Here is an 18,259-nt window from a genome sequence, read left to right on the forward strand (position 1 = left end):
TCAAATTTATTTTACTACTTCTTTCCAGCAACTTTACATTTTAAACTTAAGGTAAAAACTCTACTTCAACTCTTGTTCAATTCATATGTTTATAGTTATCTATATAAGAATTTATAAACTAGAACATAGTTTGAATGATTTCAAACTTATTCGCAAACTAAATAGATCCTTCTAACTTAACTTTTAAAATACTTCAAGACCTGTAATATATCATAATGATATGCTAACTTAACAAGATACAACTTGTTTTTACAAAGAACACCTTAAAACTGAATCTACGGCGTCGGAGTGTAACCGGGGGCTGTTTTGGGTTGGATAATTAAAAACCATCTTGAACTTTGATTTAGAAGTTCATGTTCTGGAAAAATGATATTTCTTATGAATATGTTAACACATAAAAATTTCATGGTTTAATTCAAAGTATAAGTATTTTTAGAAAAATGACCATTAAATGTTGTTTTTATGACAAAAATGATTACTTTCATAAGATTCACCTAGAGTATGGACTATAACCTGTGATCACGAATATAAACCATGGTATTTACAGTTCATATTCTTAAATTTTGACTCGATCCAAGGAGATGGCAAGTTGAATCAACAAAAACGGAGTTGTAACGAAGAAACTACGACTAAAATAAGATCGGGTGTCCAAAGCTTGTTTAACAACGAAAATAATTGGAGAAAAATTAAATAAATCATATCTTTCCTAATTAATATGATATTTCATATATATTTACTCATGATTTAATTTTATATATTTCAGGACCACCCGTAAACAACACGAGAAGATTAATCATAAGACCTCATGAACGTACGCAACACGTCATTTGACAACACCGGTACTTTATGTACGCAATACGTCATTTGACAACACGGTACCATGGGTCAAGATTAATCTCGACCAATACATATACGATGGGGGTTTTTATTTATTTCATTGGGGGTTTATTAAACAACTAAATATGAACCATTAAAATTGAATTACTAACATCGGACTGCTAACTACGGACTAAGGAATTATTAAAAGTATTATAAGTATATATATGTGACGATTGTTTAAAAAGAAAAGGTATTGATATATTATATTTGGATAGGTTCGTGATATCAATCGGAGACCAAGTCGAAATTACATATCTTCAAGACAAAAGTGAGTATATAGTCCCACTTTTAAACTCTAAATATTTCGGGATGAGAATACATGTATTTTATGTTTTACGCTATGGACACAAGTAACTGAAAAATATATTCTACGTTGAGTTGTACCACTGGCATACTTCCCTGTAGCTTGGTAACTAATATTTACAGCGGTATTGTAAACGCGAATCCTGTTGATAGATCTATCGGGCCTGACAACCCCAACCGGACTGGACGACCAGTATTCAACGGTTGCACAGTACTTCGTTTCGTGACTACACCTTGGTACGGTGTAGTAAGATTTCATAATAAAGGGAATATGCGACGTGATTAAATGTTAAGTATGGTTACCAAGTGCTCAACCACTTAGAATATTTTTATTAAAATGTTTATATATGAAATCTTGTGTTCCATTGTTATAACGCTGCTAGCATCAAACCTATATATCTCACCAACTTTATGTTGACGTTTTAAAGCATGCTATTCTCAGGTATGAATTAAGTCTTCCGCTGTGCATTAGCTCATGTTAAGGATACTACTTGGGACCTTTTTAAGCCATGATACAAAGACGCTGCATTCGAGTCATTGGAGTTCAATAGAGAATATAAATAAGTAAATGACAGATTAGGTCATTTGGATATTATGAAATGTTAGACGAAAATGTCAAATATTGATGTAATGATAGTTTTCCTTTTAAGAATAAATGCAACGTTTGTAAAATGTATCATATAGAGGTCAAGTACCTCGCAATGTTATCATATGTTATTGTATTCGTCCCTATGGATTGGGTCGGGTCGTCTCAATTATATAACGTAAGTGGAATATTAGATATATAGATAACTTGCAACGTGTATTTAAAACGTGTTTATATATATTATGTATATTATATATTTGATTTCAAAATTTGTTATATAAATGATTGTAACCCTTGTTATTTAATTTGATCAATACTAAGATATATTATTTAGATGGTTTAAGGAAATTAAACTAAACATTTACGCATAAATTAATTATATTAAATTAGGTTTTAAAAAGTAAACGTTACATGTTATAATACTTCCAAACGAATTTAAAATAAACTTTGAACTATTATTAGTTTTGAAAAAAAACTAAATATTATATTATTACGTTAATGTTTCCATTACATACGATAAGTACGAGTTTATATTTTTAAATAAAATATATATATATATTTTACGAGGTGAAAAATTATAATTAGTCTCACAGCGTTTTGATTTAAATTAATATTATTAAAATATATTTTGACAAACAACGAGACTTTGATTTATAGAAGGAAATGACCACAACGCTTAATTTTATAAGTTACATTTTTCATAAAGTAAAAATTTGATAAATAAGTCAAATTATTATTAAAGGTACACGTCACGTAAAACGTCACGGGTCCTTTCAGTTACTAACGAGGACAGCTGACTTAATAAACTTAAAACATCAAAATATATTAAAAGTGTTGTAAATATATTTTGAACATACTTTGATATATATGTATATATTGTTATAGGTTCGTGAATCAACCAGTGGCCAAGTCTTACTTCCCGACGAAGTAAAAATCTGTGAAAGTGAGTTATAGTCCCACTTTTAAAATCTAATATTTTTGGGATGAGAATACATGCAGGTTTTATAAATGATTTACAAAATAGACACAAGTAGGTGAAACTACATTCTATGGTTGAATTATCAAAATCGAATATGCCCCTTTTTATTAAGTCTGGTAATCTAAGAATTAGGGAACAGACACCCTAATTGACGCGAATCCTAAAGATAGATCTATTGGGCTTAACAAACCCCATCCAAAGTACCAGATGCTTTAGTACTTCGAAATTTATATCATATCCGAAGGGTGTCCCGGAATGATGGGGATATTCTTATATATGCATCTTGTTAATGTCGGTTACCAGGTGTTCACCATATGAATGATTTTTATCTCTATGTATGGGATGGGTATTGAAATATGAAATCTTGTGGTCTATTGTTACGATTTGATATATATAGGTTAAACCTATAACTCACCAACATTTTTGTTGACGTTTAAAGCATGTTTATTCTCAGGTGAATACTAAGAGCTTCCACTGTTGCATACTAAAATAAGGACAAGATTTGGAGTCCATGTTTGTATGATATTGTGTAAAAACTGCATTCAAGAAACTGATTTCGATGTAACATAATTGTATTGTAAACCATTATGTAATGGTCATGTGTAAACAGGATATTTTAGATTATCATTATTTGATAATCTACGTAAAGCTTTTTAAACCTTTATTTATGAAATAAAGGTTATGGTTTGTTTTAAAAATGAATACAGTCTTTGAAAAACGTCTCATATAGAGGTCAAAACCTCGCAACGAAATCAATTAATATGGAACGTTTTTAATCAATAAGAACGGGACATTTCAACTGTAATATAATCACGTTGATCAAGTGTCATTATATTATACTAACTCATGCTTCAGTTCCCAACACTACTTCAAAAACATTCATATTTTAAATTCAAATCTTTCAGAATTTAGAAACTAAAACAGTTTCCTTTCTGATGTAACACTGATATCGCGAAAAGATAAATGATTTCAGATAAAAATAGTTATGAAAATATCTTCAGATTTATCGAGGATATTTATAATGAAAGATATGATGATATCTTAGAATATCTAAAATTAGAAGATGATGAAGAATATTGTCCGTAAGGGTTTAGAGTCAGGAACAAGGTATTTGTTAATGACTTCAGTAGATACTGAATCATTTGGATTCTTTAAAGGCAGGTTTAGTCTCTGTGATTTGTCCACAGCCTCCTTCATGGTTTGCTCAATCCATTTTCCAGTACAAATTTTCCATTGAGTGTTTCCAACACTCCATTCTTTATCATCAAACTTTTGATTGTTAAGGCAGACTTCAGTTTTCACTGCTTCATCTGCTTTTTCAAAACTCAGAAAACTGATTCATAGGCTAAAGCGCTTTTCAAAAATTCAGAATTGAAGTTCGTAAATCCAGGAGATAGAAATTATATATATATATATATATATATATATATATATATATATATATATATATATATATATATATATATATATATATATATATATATATATATATATATATATATATATATATATATATATATATATATATATATATATATATATATAATTGTTGTCGTAGAATCGCCGAGAAATTCGAGATTATCGATTAATGCCTCTCGGTATTTGGTATGGTAAGATGCCGATGAGTTCATGATAAGACTTCAATAGATAAATATAGTGATTTGTCGGAGAGATTTAAGCCAAGGAACAACGAGGTTGCTGGTACGTCTGCTGGTAATATGGTGGAATATAAAAGGTTCCCCCGGTAACAATAAAAGAGCACACGTATATATCAAGGTTATAATAAGGTTGTTTCGAACAAAAAGTCGAAGTTGACTTGCTGGAGCTGTGACAAAATTGGCTAATTTGAAAAGAGATTGCAAAGTTATTTTCGGTAATAACAATGCCAAGGAATTATAAATTCGTTTTAAACTTCTAGCTAGGTTCCAAGAGTTTTTCAGGTGCATAACTATATGCATAAATCTTTCCTTCCGTAGATGAAGTGCGGTTGGTTCATCCTCTCGATTGAGGTGTTTTCAGGAATCCTGAAAGGTTTGAACGCAGATTGTAATCGTCTAGATACAAATGAGGTTTAAAATGAAATCAAGTGTCAAACTTGAAGAAATGTTTAGTTTGATATGTTATAATCAATATTTTAATTCATTTTAATTGTCCAATGTTAGTAGCCCACAGTTAGTAGTTCAATAATTCATATATAGTTTAATATATAATATTAGAATTAATTAATACGTATCATGACCCATTGTATACATGTCTAAGACTCGATCACAACTCAAAGTATATATATTATTTTTGAATCAACCTCGACCCTTTATATACTAACTCAAGCATTACCGCCATATAGAGTGACTTACGGTTATTCCAAATAATATATATAGATGACGTCGATATGATATGCCAAAACATTGTATATGTATCCCAATTTATCCGACGATAATTAAAGTGTGTAAAATAAATTAAATGACAATAAATAAAATTGCGAGAATTAAAATTGCGATAAATAGATTGCAATAAATAAATTGCGATAAATAAAATGTAATAAGGAATTAACAGTTAGCTAGGAACATTTAGCTAGGAATAGTTAGCGTGAATTCTTAACAGAATTTCTCATAATTAATTTGTTTGTTTCTAACAAATTTTATTTTGTCCAATGTTTTCTTCATTATGCCACTTGTTGGATTCTGATATGTCAAAATTCAAATATGAAATTGAAAGAAAATGGTTATTCTGCGGTGAATGGATACATATATTTGTGGATGTAAGTAGGATAGTAAATGACTGTTGAATCAATTTGGAAGAATGTATAGTGTAACTTATTAATATGAAATCTAAATATTTTTAAGGTATTACCTACCCGTTAAAATATATTCACCATTAACAGTTTGTACAAAAGAATTTAATTACAATCTTTATGAAAATATATTTACATATATATTTTTTCTCCAGACGTAATATAGATTTAATGAGTTAATATGATATTAATCTCATTTGATTTTTCGGTTGGAACTATAATAAATAATCTCTAAAACTTTAGAGATTACATAATTTCCGCCTAATTTTTCTCCAATGAAGTTATAAATCAATACTTCATCGGTTATTGTTGTGAATATTCCATGAGGCGTATTGATGTAGAGAGATATGTAGAACAAGCTAGATGGTGTAGAACAGTACGTAGAACGATATGTAGAACGAGGATTATGTTTAAGGTATAGATTATGATGTTGAGGCGTGTGATGCGGATGTTATTGTTGGTGGTACTACTGGTGCTGGTGGTGTTGCTGGTACGGATGGTGCTGTCTGTGATGCCTGCAAGTTGTGCATCATATTTTCCAAGGCTACAACTCGGGCGCGAAGCTCGTTGACTTATTACTCCGGGATGATTGTCGGTAGGAACGAGCGAATGAATAAGGTTTAGAATCTGAGTTGTGATATAGTCGTGGCGAGATACTCTGGAAATGAGAGAGAAAATGGTGTTTCGAACAGGTTCGCCGGTAAGTGCTTCAGGTTCTTCGCCAAGAGGGAAAGTCGGTGGATGGAAATGATCGCTTTCTTCTTGTTTCCATTGGTTAAGTCGACTACTAACCCATCCCCAATTCATCCAAAATTGATGATGGCTGATTGGTTGATCCATTCCAGTTACACTGCTTTCGGGGCTCGATTGGAAATTCATATCGGAGTAGCTGTCGGAATCCGAGGAATTTGAACTAGTTGCGAGTTTCATCTTGCACGGTCAGATAAAGGATTTTCGGTAGGAAATAGATTATAGGATTTAGTTTGGTATTCTTCAATACATAATTTACATATGTATATATAACACCAAAATCCCATAAGTTACGGAGGAATCTTCGAAAGCTGTCAGACAAAGTTTATAGTAACAGATATGCTAAGATATGAATTTATCTATATACTATCTACGCAATAAGTGCAGGAAGACGTGTCTATACTTAGGAATGATAAGCAGGATATTTTCCACTAGGAATGATAAACAAAACTTATAATATGCAGCTAAGGTCGAAGTCCAGACTTACTAATGCATCCTAACAACTATCGGTTAGATACACTAATGCAAGACCTGGTTCGCTAAGACCACTGCTCTGATACCACCTGTGATGACCCGTCCTAGTCCATTTGGACAAAGTCATCAACATTTGGTCCCATTTCGATGAACTGTCCTAAATATGCCATGAACGACTCCATGTAATATATTTAAAATGAGCAAATGCACAGCGGAAGATTTCTTTCATACCTGAGAATAAACATACTTTAAAGTGTCAACCAAAAGGTTGGTGAGTTCATAAGTTTATCGTAATTAATCATTTCAATATTTTAATAGACCACAAGATTTTCATTTTTCATTTTCATAAACATACATCTCATATCAGGCATTTCGCAAACTACATAGAGATAAAAATCATCCATATGGTGAACACCTGATAACTGACCTTAACAAGATGCATATAGAATATCCCCATCATTCCGGAACTCTCATCGGACATGATAAATCGAAGTACTAAAGCATCCGTAACCCGGATAGGGCTTGTTGGGCCCGATAGATCTATCTTTAGGATTCGCGTCAATTAGGGGCCATTTCACTAATTCTTAGGCTACCAAGCTAAAAAGGGGCATATTCGATTCGATAATCCAACCATAGAATGTAGTTTTGATTACTTATGTCTATTTCGTAAAACATTTATAAAAGCAACGCATGTATTCTCAGTCCCAAAAATATATATTGCAAAAGCATTTAAAAAGGGAGCAAATGAAACTCACGATACGATATTTTATAGTAAAAATATGCATACGACAGAACTGAACAATGCAGGGTTGGCCTCGGATTCACGAACCTATATCAATTATATATATTAAAATATATAATCGTAATCGAACAAGTTTATGTTTTATTATTAATTGTTATGTTAGTAACTTATATGTTTCATTAATAACTAAATTAACTATACTTATTTTATATGCTTTAGATAAATAATTAGTATTTATTATGAAAATATTAATGTTATTATGTGATGTGTTTTAAATATATTCTTATATAGCTATTTATTTGGTAAAATAATATCAATAATAATAAGTAAAAATTTGTATCTTTTATGATAATAATAATAATAATAATACTAAAAGTAATTAGATTTAGTAATGATACTGAAACAACCCGTCCTAATCCATCCGGACGAAGTCCATATCGATTATAAACGATTCACAACAGTTGATTACATCGCGAGGTACTTGACCTCTATATGATACATTTACAAACATTGCATTCGTTTTTTGAAAAGACAATCTTTCATTACATTGAAAGTTGACGGCATGCATACCATTTCATAATACATCTAACTATGATTGACTTAATAATAATCTTGATGAACTCAACAACTCGAATGCAACGTCTTTTAAAATATGCCATGAATGACTCCAAGTAATGGCTCTAATATGAGCTAATGCACAGCGGAAGATTTCTTTCATACCTGAGAATAAACATGCTTTCAAGTGTCAACCAAAAGGTTGGTGAGTTCATTAGTTTAACATAAACAATCATTTTATAATTTTAATAGACCACAAGATTTCATATTTCCATTTCTCATAAACATACGTCCCATACATAGAGACAAAAATATCATTCATATGGATTGAACACTTGGTAACCGACATTCACAAGATGCATATAAGAATATCCCCATCATTCCGGGATCCTCCATCGGACATGATATAAATTTTGAAGTACTAAAGCATCCGGTACTTTGGATGGGGCTTGTTGGGCCCGATAGATCTATCTTTAGAGTTCGCGTCAATTAGGGTGTCTGTTCCCAAATTCTTAGATTACCAGACTTAATAAAAAGGGGCATATTCGATTTCGATCATTCAACCATATAATGTAGTTTTGATTACTTGTGTCTATTTCGTAAAAATATTTATAAAAATTGCGCATGTATTCTCAGCCCAAAAATATGAAGGGTAAAAAGGTAAATGAAACTCAACATACTGTATTTTGTAGTAAAAATACATGTAACATCTATGAACAAGTGTAAGGTTGGCCTTAGATTCACGAACCTATATCATTTGTGTAAATATTTATTAATACACATAATCGTAATCGAATAAGTTTATATATATAACCTATTTAATGATATTATCTTTATATTAATAATATACTTATATTTCATATATTCTTTTTATATATTAAAATATGTCGTTATGTTATATATGTTAAATATATATATCTATGTTTTTCATTTGTTTAACAAAACAGTAGTTCAAATTATGCTAAATTAGTATTAGTAAAAATAATGATAATAACATTAATAATATACTTATGTTAATAATAACTCTATTAGTGATAATAACATTGATGTTATTATTAATACTTGTAAAAAAATGTTAATTTTAAATTTTTTTTAATGTTAATGATAGTTATGATATTGTTTTTAGTAATTACATAATAATAATACTCGTGATAACATAAATAACAATACCTATGTTAATATTAACAATTCTATTATTTGTAAAAAGATAATAATACTAATATTTATGAAAATAATAATAATTTGTATTATGTTCATAATGATAATAATAGTGATGATAATACATATGATAATAATAGTGATGCTATATGTTCGTAATCTTATATTAATAATGATTTCAATAATAATACTAATAATAATAACCTAAATAATAATGCTTGTAATAATAATAATAATCATTAAAATTCATAATGATAGTAATAATTGTAGATATGATAGTAACACTCATTTTTAATGATAATAATATGAAATTGTATTATTATAGTAATACTGATAATTAACTCGACCATAATAATAATAATAATAATAATAATAATAATAATAATAATAATAATAATAATAATAATAATAATATTCATAATTGTAACTATAATCATGATAATAATAATATTTGTTAGTTAATACTTTTATTATTAAGAATAATAATATCCATGGTATTAATATTAATAATTAACATAACAATAATATTCATATTAATAATAATAATAACAATTAATAATAAAAAGTAGTAATAATAATAAGTAGTAATAATAAATAAATATATAAAGGCTACCTCAAAAGAATGATTTTCCAAAAAAAAACAGCCCATGCCCAGGCTCGATCCCCTAACCTCTCGTTACACGCAAACACCTCGAACCAGTGGGCTGTGCCCATTTTTCTGAAATATAACAGAAAACATTAGTATATAACCCTTACTTTCTTTTCAGTCCTTATTCACCTTCTTCCTCATATTTACATCGACCAGGGACTTGTAGCTCAACCCGAAATTTAATTACTAACTTGATTTCGAGTCTTGAATTGAGTATAATAGAGTTGTTTGTGATAATTTGGTTTGAAAAAAAAAATATAAGGGAGCACAGAGGCCTGCTGTTCGTCGAGCATATCACAAAAAAAAAATGTGATTTTCGATTTTGAATGTATTATAGCTAAAGAATATAACACAAAATATTTTCCTAATCTCATATAGAAACTATAGGAATCATTATTTCAAATTAATTCCTCGCAGGCAACTCGAATTTGATGGATGAAGAATTGTTGACTTTTTGATTCGAAAACTTTGACTCAAAAATTTGTACTCGATATAATAAATTGGGTTTTGAAATTGTTCAGATAGATTGAGTGTGAGATTCCTAACAAGGCTACATTTCTAGATTTTTGAATTAAATTCGTTTTCTTGTTTTTTGGAATTTTTGAACTAACACAGAGGTATTGCGTTGGAAAAAAAAATAATAGTTTAGTTTAACAAACTTCAATAATTTAAAGCAGTTATAATTGATGTTGAGGGTGGAGAAGTTGACTGAATTTTATCAACAAAATAAAGGATCGTCTATTATATTGAGCAAGTGGGGTGTCGACATGAATCAGAGGCAGGAAAAAAACAAAAGTGAAGAAAAAAAATAATACAACTTGATTTTGATTTGTAACAGATTTTGGCTGCTATCTAATGTGATTTGTACTGGAATAAGGACAGGAATCTTCAATCTATTATAGTGTGAGAGTGATGTGAGACTGAATTTGATCATGTGTTTTGTCTAATTCAATAAATAAATAAAAAATAATAATACTTTTAATAATAATAATAATAATTTTATCAATAATTAATAATAATAATACTGAATATTATTATTAATAATAACATAATAATAATACAATTAATAATAGTTATCCTAATAATATTAATATTTATCATAATAATGATATTTTTTTAATAATAATAAAATTAATTAATTATAGTAATATCAAATAATACTAATATTAATTAAATAACTAAAATCATAATTTTATTAATGATAATATTAGTAATAACAATATAACTAATAGTTTTTGTAGTGATACTTATATTAATAATGAATAACTAATATTAGTAACAAGGATAATGATAATACCTTAACTATCTTAATGTTAATAGTTTTAATAATCATGTTATTAATATTAATAGTGATAATAATTAGTAATACAATATTACTAATAAGTAATAATAATAATATTTATAACTATATTTTAGCTTGTATTTACATTTATTATAGTAACATTACTTATTATTAATTATGTATTATTTAATAATTATCTAGTAACATTTAATTAATATTTATATGTTTTAACAATATACATATAATAAATATTATGTTCATATATTATATGTATATTCAAATTACTAAATATAATTATGTTTTACATATCTAGATTCATTATCTAGATAGATGTATCAGTTATATTTATCAAAACAATTTAAACTCAAAGTATAACATTATACCATTATACTTTGTTAATCATTGACAAATTATGTTCGACATCAATTAATAACAAGTTTTAGTTATTTTAATTTATCTTTCTTAATAACTAATTCACATATCAGTTCTCTACTATATTTATTTTACAATATATAATTATGTATAAGTATAGTTACTTACATGTACATTTCTATTTACATTTATAGGTTCGTGAATCGTCAGGCACAGTCCAGGGTAATTTATTATATGAACATAGTTCCAAAATTTTCGAGACTCACTATTACAAACTTTGCTTATCGTGTCAGAACCATATAAAGATTAAAGTTTAAATTTGGTCGGAAATTCCCGGGTCATCACAGTACCTACCCGTTAAAGAAATTTCATCCCGAAATTTGAGTGAGGTGGTCATGGCTAACAATAAAATGTTTTCATGACGAATATGAGTTAATAAATTGAGATTTATCATCATTGAGTAATATGGATAAAAATAATTCGATTGTACGAAGAGTACGAGTGAAGCTATCACAAAAGAGTGGAATGAGAAATAAAGATTTGCCTTAGCTTTTGATGTAGTCAGGTTGAATTTAGAAAATAAGGTTCGTCTTAACTTTTGACGTCGTCTTGGTTGAATTCCGGAATTCAAGGGATGTTAAGAAAATTTTCGAAATCTAAAAGATTTGATTCTTCGATGAATAAGGGAATTAAGATCTCTATAATTAAATGCGGTGATCTGCCTCGATTACTCTGTCTGATATTTCCATTATAAATTTACCCTTTTCGTTCCATTAGTTTCCACCACTTCTATACCTTCTTTCTCAGTTCATATATCCAAAAGATTCTGAAAATGTTTAATCCAGTTCTAATCCTTGTCCTCATCCTTACTATCGCAACAATCATTCTCCTTTTTCAACTTCCACCAGAGGAATCTGCTTTCTTCTACTTCGCCCTTGGGATTATAATGTTTTTAATTCTCCCGTGTCTTTATGTTGCGATAAACATTGATATACACGGTTTGTAATTTATGTGTTGTTATCGGGCTTTATATTCTCCCTTAAATTTCAAAGCTCTATGCTTTTGTTTTCTCTTCCCGACTTCAAGTCAAGCGAATAATGGTCCAGAATTTGTAGTTATAGAGTTTCGAATAATTATAATGTCCTAAGCAGGAAGCAACGTGATAGCACTATTTGATTTTCAAATTTATCAACATCACGGAAGATAGAACCATTAAGAATACATTTTCATGATTTGTTCAGGAGTTAAGTAGAATGAAAGAGTTATGTAACATGGCACATGATGATGTTATGATCTGTGAATCATCACGTCCCATTAGAAACTCGGCATGACTTACTGTAATATAATCACGTTGATCAAGTGTCATTATATTATACTAACTCATGCATCAGTCCCCAACACTACTTCAAAACATTCGTATTTTAAACTCGAAAGTTTACAGAATATAGGAACTAATAGTTCTCATATGATGTAACACTGATTGCTCAAAAAGATAAATGATTTCACATAAGAATAGTTATGAAAATATCTTCAGAAATATGGAGGATATTTATAATGAAAGATACGATAATATCTTTGAATTTCTAATATCGGAGTATGGTGAAGAAAATTTGTCCTCAAGAGTTTGGAGTCAGAAGCAAGGTATTCGCTAAAGGTTTCATCAGGCATTGAATCATTTGGATTCTTTGAAGTCAAACTTATTCTTTGTGATTTGTCCACGGCTTTCTTCCTAGTTTTCGCATAATCTGCTTTTCGGTACTAAATTTTCTATTGAATGTTTCCAATATAATGATACACAGGAAGCACGAGGAGGTATATAATTTCGGACGAGAATATTTATGAAAATATCCTCAGAAATATCGAAGATATTGATGATGATATTTTAGAATTTCTAAGTTCGATGGTCGATGGAGAAAGATTTTCCGCAAGATTTTAACATGACTTCAGAGCAAGATATTCTCTAAAGATTTCAACGGATCCAGAATTACCTGAATTCTTTGGATGTATGGTTTGGTCCTTGTATTTGTCCTTGGTCTCCTTCATGGGTAGTTCAATCTGTTTTTCAATACCCAATTTTCTATCGAGCGTTCCTAACACTCCTTTCTTTATCATCAAACTTTTGGTCATTTAGACCATCTACCATTTTTCTGTTTCCTCTGCATTTAATGCTATGATATCTGAATCATCGGTTATTAATCTGAGGTGGTTTCAGGAAAATTGTGTTTTTAGATGATTAAACGCTGATGGTAATATGGTGGAATATGAAAGGTTCCCTGGTAACAATAAAAGAGTACGCGTATATATCAACGTTATAATAAGGTTGTTTCGTACGAAAAGTCGAAGTTGTCTTGCTGGATGAAATGTCCCGTTCTTATTGATTAAAAACGTTCCATATTAATTGATTTCGTTGCGAGGTTTTGACCTCTATATGAGACGTTTTTCAAAGACTGCATTCATTTTGAAACAAACCATAACCTTTATTTCATCAATAAAGGTTTAAAAAGCCTTACGTAGATTATCAAATAATGATAATCTAAAATATCATGTTTACACACGACCATTACATAATGGTTTACAATACAAATATGTTACAACAAAATAAGTTTCTTGAATGCAGTTTTTACACAATATCATACAAGCATGGACTCCAAATCTCGTCCTTATTTAAGTATGCGACAGCGGAAGCTCTTAATAATCACCTGAGAATAAACATGCTTAAAACGTCAACAAAAATGTTGGTGAGTTATAGGTTTTACCTATATATATCAAATCATAATAATAGACCACAAGATTTCATATTTCAATACACATCCCATACATAGAGATAAAAATCATTCATATGGTGAACACTTGGTAACTGACATTAACAAGATGCATATATAAGAATATCCCCATCATTCCGGGACACCCTTCAGATATGATATAAATTTTGAAGTACTAAGGCATCCGGTACTTTGGATGGGGTTTGTTAGGCCCAATAGATCTATCTTTAGGATTCGCGTCAATTAAGGTGTCTGTTCCCTAATTCTTAGATTACCAGACTTAATAAAAAGGGGCATATTCGATTTCGATAATTCAACCATAGAATGTAGTTTCACGTACTTGTGTCTATTTTGTAAATCATTTATAAAACCTGCATGTATTCTCATCCCAAAAATATTAGATTTTAAAAGTGGGACTATAACTCACTTTCACAGATTTTTACTTCGTTGGGAAGTAAGACTTGGCCACTGGTTGATTCACGAACCTATAACAATATATACATATATATCAAAGTATGTTCAAAATATATTTACAACACTTTTAATATATTTTGATGTTTTAAGTTTATTAAATCAGCTGTCCTCGTTAGTAACCTACAACTAGTTGTCCACAGTTAGATGTACAGAAATAAATCGATAAATATTATCTTGAATCAATCCACGACCCAGTGTATACGTATCTCAGTATTGATCACAACTCAAACTATATATATTTTGGTATCAACCTCAACCCTGTATAGCTAACTCCAACATTCACATATAGAGTGTCTATGGTTGTTCCGAAATATATATAGATGTGTCGACATGATAGGTTGAAACATTGTATACGTGTCTATGGTATCTCAAGATTACATAATATACAATACAAGTTGATTAAGTTATGGTTGGAATAGATTTGTTACCAATTTTCACGTAGCTAAAGTGAGAAAAATTATCCAATCTTGTTTTACCCATAACTTCTTCATTTTAAATCCGTTTTGAGTGAATCAAATTGCTATGGTTTCATATTGAACTCTATTTTTTTGAATCTAAACAGAAAAAGTATAGGTTTATAGTCGGAAAAATAAGTTACAAGTCGTTTTTGTAAAGGTAGTCATTTCAGTCGAAAGAACGACGTCTAGATGACCATTTTAGAAAACATACTTCCACTTTGAGTTTAACCATAATTTTTGGATATAGTTTCATGTTCATAATAAAAATCATTTTCCCAGAATAACAACTTTTAAATCAAAGTTTATCATAGTTTTAATTAACTAACCCAAAACAGCCCGCGGTGTTACTACGACGGCGTAAATCCGGTTTTACGGTGTTTTTCGTGTTTCCAGGTTTTAAATCATTAAGTTAGCATATCATATAGATATAGAACATGTGTTTAGTTGATTTTAAAAGTCAAGTTAGAAGGATTAACTTTTATTTGCGAACAAGTTTAGAATTAACTAAACTATGTTCTAGTGATTACAAGTTTAAACCTTCGAATAAGATAGCTTTATATGTATGAATCGAATGATGTTATGAACATCATTACTACCTCAAGTTCCTTGGATAAACCTAATGGAAATGAGAAAAATAGATCTAGCTTCAAAGGATCCTTGGATAGCTTGAAAGTTCTTGAAGCAGAATCATGACACGAAAACAATTTCAAGTAAGATTTCCACTCGAAATAAGATTGTTATAGTTATAGAAATTGAATTAAAGTTTGAATATGATTATTACCTTGTATTAGAAAGATAACCTACTGTAAGTAACAAAGGTTTCTTGATCTTGGATGATTACTTGGAATGGATTTAGAAAACTTGGAAGTAAACTTGCAATCTTGGAAGTATTCTTGATTTTATGAAACTAGAACTTTTGGAATTTATGAAGAATACTTAGAACTTGAAGATACACCTTGAGAGAGATCAATTAGATGAAGAAAATTGAAGAATGAAAGTGTTTGTAGGTTCATTTTGGTCGTTGGTGTATGGATTAGATATAAAGGATATGTAATTTTGTTTTCATGTAAATAAGTCATGAATGATTACTCATATTTTTGTAATTTTATGAGATATTTCATGCTAGTTTCCAAATGATGGTTCCCACATGTGTTAGGTGACTTACATGGTCTGCTAAGAGCTGATCATTGGAGTGTATATACCAATAGTACATACATCTAAAAGCTGTGTATTGTACAAGTACGAATACAGGTGCATACGAGTAGAATTGTTGATGAAACTGAATGAGGATGTAATTGTAAGCATTTTTGTTAAGTAGAAGTATTTTGATAAGTGTATTGAAGTCTTTCAAAAGTGTATAAATACATATTAAAACACTACATGTATATACATTTTAACTGAGTCGTTAAGTCATCGTTAGTCGTTACATGTAAGTGTTGTTTTGAAACCTTTAGGTTAACGATCTTGTTAAATGTTGTTAACCCAATGTTTATAATATCAAATGAGATTTTAAATTATTATATTATCATGATATTATCATGTATGAATATCTCTTAATATGATATATATACATTAAATGTCTTTACAACGATAATCGTTACATATATGTCTCGTTTAAAAATCATTAAGTTAGTAGTCTTGTTTTTACATATGTAGTTCATTGTTAATATACTTAATGATATGTTTACTTATCATAGTATCATGTTAACTATATATATATATATATCCATATATATGTCATCATATAGTTTTTACAAGTTTTAACGTTCGTGAATCACCGGTCAACTTGGGTGGTCAATTGTCTATATGAAACCTATTTCAATTAATCAAGTCTTAACAAGTTTGATTGCTTAACATGTTGGAAACACTTAATCATTTAAATAAAAATTTCATTTAATATATATATATAAACATGGAAAAGTTCGGGTCACTACAGTACCTACCCATTAAATAAATTTCGTCCCGAAATTTTAAGCAATTGGAGGTGTTGACGTATCTTCTGGAAATAAATGCGGGTATTTCTTCTTCATCTGATCTTCACGCTCCCAGGTGAACTCGGGTCCTCTACGAGCATTCCATCGAACCTTAACAATTGGTATCTTGTTTTGTTTAAGTCTCTTAACCTCACGATCCATTATTTCGACGGGTTCTTCAATGAATTGAAGTTTTTCATTGATTTGGATTTTTTCCAATGGAATAGTGAGATCTTCTTTAGCAAAATATTTCTTCAAATTTGAGACGTGGAAAGTGTTATGTACAGCCGCGAGTTGTTGAGGTAGCTCCAGTTGATAAGCTACTGGTCCGACATGATCTATAATCTTGAATGGTCCAATGTACCTTGGATTTAGTTTCCCCCGTTTACCAAATCGAACAACGCCTTTCCAAGGTGAAACCTTAAGCATGAATATTTCTCCAATTTCAAACTCTATATCTTTTCTTTTACTATCCGCGTAGCTCTTTTGTCGACTCTGGGCGGTTTTCAATCTTTATTGAATTTGGATGATTTTCTCGGTAGTTTCTTGTATTATCTCCGGACCCGTAATCTGTCTATCCCCCACTTCACTCCAACAAATCAAAGACCTGCACTTTCTACCATAAAGTGCTTCAAACGGCGCCATCTCAATGCTTGAATGGTAGCTGTTGTTGTAGGAAAATTCTGCTAACGGTAGATGTCGATCCCAACTGTTTCCGAAATCAATAACACATGCTCGTAGCATGTCTTCAAGCATTTGTATCGTCCTTTCGCTCTGCACATCAGTTTGTGGATGATAGGCAGTACTCATGTCTAGACGAGTTCCTAATGCTTGCTGTAATGTCTGCCAGAATCTTGAAATAAATCTGCCATCCCTATCAGAGATAATAGAGATTGGTATTCCATGTCTGGAGACGACTTCCTTCAAATACAGTCGTGCTAACTTCTCCATCTTGTCATCTTCTCTTATTGGCAGGAAGTGTGCTGATTTGGTGAGACGATCAACTATTACCCAAATAGTATCAAAACCACTTGCAGTCCTTGGCAATGTTTTCCCATTTCCATTCCGGGAT

This window comes from Rutidosis leptorrhynchoides, chromosome 9 (genome assembly GCF_046630445.1).
Source record: "Rutidosis leptorrhynchoides isolate AG116_Rl617_1_P2 chromosome 9, CSIRO_AGI_Rlap_v1, whole genome shotgun sequence".
Classification (NCBI taxonomy): Eukaryota; Viridiplantae; Streptophyta; class Magnoliopsida; order Asterales; family Asteraceae; genus Rutidosis; species Rutidosis leptorrhynchoides.